Raw genomic sequence first — 7,091 nt, forward strand, 5'->3', positions numbered from 1 at the left:
ACATTCGGGGGCCGAACCTGAACTGCGGAAGCCGAACATTGGGCACTTTCGGCGGCCGAACTTACCTTCGGCGGCCGAACTTGGCAAAAGTCTCCTTAGCCTTTTCTCTTCCAACCTCATACTAACTCAAACCAATTCAACTCAAAACCTGAAAATACATCATAACACTGTAGGAAAACATATATCCTACCCTTCTATAGAATTTCGACACCCCGGATTCCACCGGACGACAGGAATTCCGGTGCCGGATTCTAGCCGGGTATTACATGAGTGATGAACCAAATAAGGGATTTACGAACAGAGGGAGCATGCAGCCCAGTCGACATCACAAAAAGCTTATATCTTGAAGTTGTTAGATACTGAAAAATAAAGGCATTATATAAGTGAGTCTTTTAGATACTGTAGAATATGAATTCGCTGCTTTCCATTGTGCATCTCAAGGTTATTGCATGTATTGACTTAATAGTTGTGTTGTATGTGTGATGTCTAGTCTTGTGAGACCTAAATACAGTAGGCAATCCACAAGCCTTCTATATTATCAGTTGTGATTAGTAAGATCCCTTCTTCATGAGAAAGTCTCTATTCTTTTGGAAAAGGAGTAGAGACTGGTTTAGATTCTATAAGGTATGTATATTTGAATATGTCAAGTGTATACTTACATTGATTGAGAATTGTTCCTTCATTAGATCTGGCAACCTCTATACCCGAAAATAATGAACAAAGACCAAGTCTTTGATAATGAATCTTCTATTCAAAAAAGTTTTGATATTGATAATATCTTGTTCATACAGTCCACTAATTAATAGGTCATTCACATAAACTATTAGGACTAGAAAGTGATTGGCTGAATCTTTAGTGAGCAAACAATGATTAAAAAAAATAGATTGTTTGAAGCCATAGGACAAAAAGTTAGCTATAAGTTTCTTATTCCACTCTCTTCTAACTTGCTTAAGGCCATACAGGCTCTTGACAAGCTCATACTTCTCGTTGTTTAGCTCTTTGATGTCCCTCAGATGGTGCCATATAAATATCTTTTTCCAACTTCCTATGTAAATAGGTATTGTTAATGTCTTATTTGATGAATTTGCCATTTGTATGTTGTTGCAATTACAATGAATATCCTCACTGTGATAAGTTTTTCCACAGGAGAAAAAATATGATGAAAATCAATTCCAGGTAATTGATTGAAGCCTTTGGCAACAAGCTTTGCCCTATATCTGTCTACCTTTCCATCAAGTTTGTATTTGACTATGATTACCTACTTTGAGCCAATTAATTTCTTTCCAGCTGGCAGTAGGGTAACGATAGGAATATGGAGTATTCTAGAATATATTATAACAGAAAGGATAAGGTTTGTTGGAGAGAATTGGAAGTAGAAACATGTGACAGGACAACTAGCAAAGAGAGCAGAAATTTGTATAAATAGAGGTAGAGGAGAATGGAAAAGGGATCTGGAAAATATCTCAGTTATTCTCTGGTTAGAGGGGCAAGGTTCTTCTCTGCACGGGAAGCTTTTCTTGAGGGCTCTTAAGAGTCATTTTAATTTCTTTACTTGATTCTTCTATCGTTTATATTTCTGGTTGGGGATTGTAAATCTATGAGGTGCTGCATTACTGAGAGTTGTATTGTTTTCATTATCAATCAGTACAAGCTATCAATACTTATTAGATTCACTCCATTGTTCTTCTATTTTCAATTCATCTTTGTTCCTAACTCTATCAATTGGTTTGACCTGCCACTACCAGCTCCTCGCAATCCACAATAGAAAACAGAATAGAAAAGAGATTAGAAAATCATAGAATCGAGCATTTAATTACTGAACTGTTATTGAAGGAAGCAGTAGCTGGGAATGAAATAACTATTCATCGATATCTTCATCCACATCGGCCTAGTACTGAATATGATGATAGAGATATGTTTCTGCAAGACATACAATCCTTCACTAGCAACATCGAATTTCCTAAACTCCATGGCCAAGATCCGAACGAGTGGATTGTTCATGCCGAGCAATACTTTGAAAAATTTATCATTCATTACGAGATGAAGATCTACAAGGTTCTTTCTACCTTGGAGGGACCTTTTTTTGACTGGTTTCGTGGGCTTCGAAAACAAAATCCATTCCCTTCCTGGGAACGATTTAAATATGAGTTGTTGCAACATTTTGGTGAAGCTAACGACAACCATTCCACTGTAGATTTCATCGCCGATGAATTGAAAGGCTAAAAAACAGAGATTGAGGAAGGGTTTGACACTTCTGCAATGATGGAGTTCAACTTCTTTGAAGATGTTTTTCAGAGTTGTATTTCCTAAACTCCATGGCCAAGATCCGAACGAGTGGATTGTTCATGCCGAGCAATACTTTGAAAAATTTAGCACTCATTACGAGATGAAGATTTACAAGGTTCTTTCTAGCTTGGAGGGACCTTTTCTTGACTGGTTTCGTGGGCTTCGAAAACAGAATCCATTCCCTTCCTGGGAACAATTTAAATATGAGTTGTTGCAACATTTTGGTGAAGCTAACGACAACCGTTCCACTATAGATTTCATCGCTGATGAATTGAAAGGCTAAAAAATAGAGATTGAGGAAGGGTTTGACACTTCTGCAATGATGGAGTTCAACTTCTTTGAAGATGTTTTTTAGAGTTGTTTGATTAGCGGAGCATAAAAGGACCTTCATGAGTGGTTGCAACTGCGTGGCTTTCTGAATACGATGCAATCAAGTTTGCTTCGTTGCTCTCTGTTTGGGAATTTGCTGAGAAAGATGGAGAATGGTGATGGACTTAGGCTGAGAATTGATTTGCTTGAAGTGCGGGCCATTATTTCCCATGGAAATAAATTGTTAGCCAACCCATTTTTCTCCAGTCAATATTTTAAAGGGCCTTCTCCCAAACCTTCAGACCCACTCCACTTACTGTCATCTCTTAGTTCAGTAGCAGCACAGATGCCAAAATCTAGCGATGCTTCATGGGATTGTTGCTTCTTTCTTCATGATAGGAGGATTGGGCTATCATCTATGCATGAAGCTATTGTCTCCATTGTCAGAAGTTTGTTTCACAAGTAGGTGCATGGTGAATCAAGAAGGTCAGGATTTTTTTGGTTTGACATGCATAAAACATTCAACGATTTGGCTGCAATTTATTTCAACTATTCGAAGTGAGTACATTGAGGTATTTTTCTATTATTTGCAAATTGGATTTTTTATGATATTGTGTTCTCAATGGGTCTATGATCTAGCTTATGAAATCTTATTGTTAATTTGGGTTCTCATACCGTTGTGGAACAATTGGGTTTTTTCCCTTTCGAAAATACTAGACCCATAAAATTTTCACTTCAATCAACCATCAATGTTCTCCTTAATATTTTTTGTGTTCAGTGAATATTTTCATAATTTTCTCATTTATAAAGGCCAAGGAGACCTAAAGTTTTTAACTGCGATGCAACCAAAGAGGTGCAGCAATGAAGGATCTCCATCTCAAGTTAGCAAAAATTTATATAAATAGAGGAAGAAGAGAATAGAAAGGGGATCTGGAAAATACCTCAGTTATTCTCTGGTTAGAGGGGCAGGGTTCTTCTCTGCACGGGAAGATTTTTCTAGGGGCTCTTAGGAGTCATTTTAATTTCTTTGTCTAGTTCTTCTATCATTTATATTTCTGGTTGGGGATTGTAAATCTGTGAGGTACTGCATTAATAAGAGTTGTATTGTTTCTATTTTCAATCAGTACAAGTTATCAATACTTATCAGATTCACTCCATTGTTCTTTCTATTTTCAATTCATCTGTGTTCCTAACTCTATCAGGTAAGAACCCAGGTTTTGTTTGACTCTAAGGCCTTTAGTTCTGCTTCTATAGCTTTTACCCTTTTAATGTCTTCTTTGGCCTGTAAATAGGACTTTGGTTTTTTAATTATTGACACATGAGCCACGAAATCTTTTAAGACTTATCAAAGAAAATGTTAGGTATGAATGATGGTAGAAAATATAGTGTATTTTCCACCTGATTTGTAACCTCTGTGATGCCACTGGAATTTGAAGAACATGCATCCACTGTAGCCACAAAATCCTTAAGCCTAGATGGTTTAGTTACTTTCTAATGCTTCTTCTAACTGGTAGGTCAGGAGTTAGAGATGATTTTGTGGGTGAAGTGGTGACAGGTGATTGATGCAAGGTAATATGAGTGCTTAGGTTAGGTGGACAAGTATAAGTATGGGAGTCTTTAGGCAGAATATGAGGTAGAGAGGTATTACTGTAACCATGGGAGTCCTTGTTCTAGTATGGAAAATAATTTTCATAAAAAATAACATCTCTGGAAACACATGCTCTGTTTAGTGTTAAATCAAATAACTTGTAATCTTTAACACCTGGAATGTATCCAATGAAAATGCATTCGAAAGCTCTAGGAGCAAATTTGTCTTAATGAGAGTAAATGTCAGTAACAAAGCATAAGCAACCAAAAACTTTGAAAAATTCATAGTTTGGCTTTTTTTCCAAATAAAACTTCATGTGGTGATTTTCGATATCAAACTTTACTTAGAGTGATGTTTATAAGGTGGATAGCAGTTAAAATAAATTCTCTCCAAAATCTTTTTGGCAAAAATGATTGGAATATTAAAACCATTGCAACATATTAAAAAATGTTTATGTTTCCTTTCCACCACATCATTTTTTTATGATATATATGAACATGTCTTTTGATGTATAATTCCATGCCTTTAAAAAAAATTAAGCATTAATAAATTTAGTGCTATTATCATATGAGATGGATTTGATAGATTTTTGAAATTGTGTTTATGCCATAAAATGAAAATTTTGCAATGTGTTAAAAACATTTTTTTTATATCTTTTTATCAAAAAGGTCCAAGTTGCTCAAGAAACATCATCCACAGTAGCGAAGATATATCTGGTGCCAGAAATGCTAGAAACAATATAATGACCCCCCAGGTCAACATGAATTAATTGGAAAATATCACTAGCATTAATTTTGTCTTTTAATAAATATCTCACAAACATAAGTATGTTGGTTTACACTGATATTGGGAATATGGATAACTTTGTAGTTGATGGATGTCCTAGCCTTGAATGCCACAAGTACTCTATAGGCATGTAGGTAACTTGATACATTTTATTATAATATAGTAGATAATTATGACTTGGCTTCCTGTCAAGTCTATATAATCCTTCATACAGGTTTCAGTAGTCACTACTTCATAGGTCACTTAGGTCCTGTATAACACAAAATGAGTGATAGAAATGCACAGAAAATAGTGAGATTTTTGTTAATTTTCTCACTAATAACAAGTTATATTTGAATTTAGGGGTATATAGAATTTCCTTTAGTTTTAATTTAGGGCTCAAAAAAATTGTTCCAGTAATGTTAACAATTTTTTTAGTGTCGTTTGGAAAAGTAATTGAGCTTTTTTGTATTTGATGACCGCTGGATTTCTCCACCCCAGATCAGGGGCTTGACCACAGCCAAAGGCCCATAACGTAGAGGCCCACACACCTGATATGTACAACAAGCCCAGCCCATTCAGCCTTCAAGGCCGGGCTCAACCCAGCTTCTTCACTCAGATCAGCCCAGTCCGCGACTAATAGGCCCTCTCCACCCAGGTTCAGCGTCCGGCCCGACTCTCGGCCCAGCCCAGTTTCCAGAGCCATATCCAGACAACCTAGCAGATCCGTTCAAGCGTACGCACGAGGAGAATCAGAGGTTGTTACGCATGGAGCAGGCGGCTGATACCCTCGTACGCCCGAATCTGTATGTCAGAGACGCGTGTCCCAATCATGGAAAGGCCTTTACACGTCACCAACAAGCATAGCGAAATGGATAAAAAGGGAACCCCCTCCCCAGAAAGTTTAAGCCTTATTCTGTAATACAAAAACCCTTGTAAAACCCTATTCTATTGGATCTCAGATCATCAATTGGCGCCGTCTGTGGGAACCGACGGAGATCTTTTCATCACCGGAGTTTTCACTTTCAAAACCCACTGAGATCCACGATGGCAAACCACCAAGAAAGTAACCTTAACATTCCAAACGACCTGAGCTCTGCCCAAGATGGGCAGCAGTTCTCCTTTTCTAGCCCTACAACGTTGAATAACCAAACGCCTATTCCTCTCAACCCCTCGCCAAGCTTGGCAGGGAATACTCCCACCATGGCCCTGTCTAACCAGGACATTCAAACTATGGCTCTCCAGCTACAGACTACTGCTCACTGGTTGGGGCAGATAATGCAACAGAGGGGCCTTAGCACCCCAGTGAATGCACTCTCAGTGGTGGAGGAACCCAGAACCAATGAACCCCGACCTACCTTTGACCGCCCCCAAACTAACAGCCGTGATATCGGGGAAGAGGAAGAACTGGAGGCCCGAATCCATGGGAGGAGGGCAAGAGAGATGATAGAAAATGAAGGGGCGGACAACTATTCTGCCGAAACAACGGAAACTGCAACAGAAGAAGAGGAATGCAGCTTGGAGGGAAGATCCGGTTCGGCAGACGAGAAAATGGACCAAAAATTGAAAAGATTGAAGGAGCAGCTCTTAGCTGAGCTAGGTATGAAAGACCAGAGCCAAACCTCTTTGCCCACTTTTTCCCCTTTCTCAAAGATAGTACAGCAGGAGACCGTTCCCAAGAAGTTTATGATGCCGCCGATGGCGGCCTATAATGGAGCTGGTAACCCGAGAGAGCATGTCATGAACTATAAGACCTTTATGGAATTGCAAACCCTGTCAGATGCCTTAATGTGTAAGGTGTTCCCAACAACGCTCTCGGGACCAGCGCGGGCGTGGTTCAACAGCCTAGAGGCCGGAAGCATTAAAAGTTTTGGAGATCTTGCCACCCGCTTCATCAGTCGGTTCATAGCCGGGGTGCCAGCAGATAGGAAGACGAGCTATCTGGAAACAGTGAAACAGAAAGAAGGTGAATCACTCAGGGAGTATGTTGCTCGCTTCAATATGGAGGCCCTGCAGATTCCCGAGCTGGAGGAAGGAAGGGCGGTAGAGGCCATGCAAAAGGGGACAACCTCTGCCGAGTTCTTTGGTTCTTTGAGCAGAAAACCTCCGACCTCATTGGTCGAGTTGATGAAGAGGGCGGAGA

At 39.1% G+C, this 7,091-nt stretch overlaps 1 long non-coding RNA gene across 2 annotated transcripts; it reads left to right on the plus strand.

Annotated features, from left to right (window-relative positions):
* Positions 1-264: 264 nt before the first annotated feature.
* Positions 265-3,820, plus strand: LOC122725072. 2 transcript variants are annotated; one of them, XR_006352458.1, is made up of 3 exons: positions 265-383; positions 963-1,057; positions 1,147-3,820. It is a non-coding gene; the product is annotated as an uncharacterized LOC122725072 (long non-coding RNA). The 2 variants fall into 2 exon arrangements; XR_006352457.1 differs by having other exon boundaries at positions 273-1,057.
* The last annotated feature ends 3,271 nt before the right edge of the window (positions 3,821-7,091 follow it).

Source organism: Manihot esculenta, chromosome 11, assembly GCF_001659605.2.
Source record: "Manihot esculenta cultivar AM560-2 chromosome 11, M.esculenta_v8, whole genome shotgun sequence".
Lineage (NCBI taxonomy): Eukaryota > Viridiplantae > Streptophyta > Magnoliopsida > Malpighiales > Euphorbiaceae > Manihot > Manihot esculenta.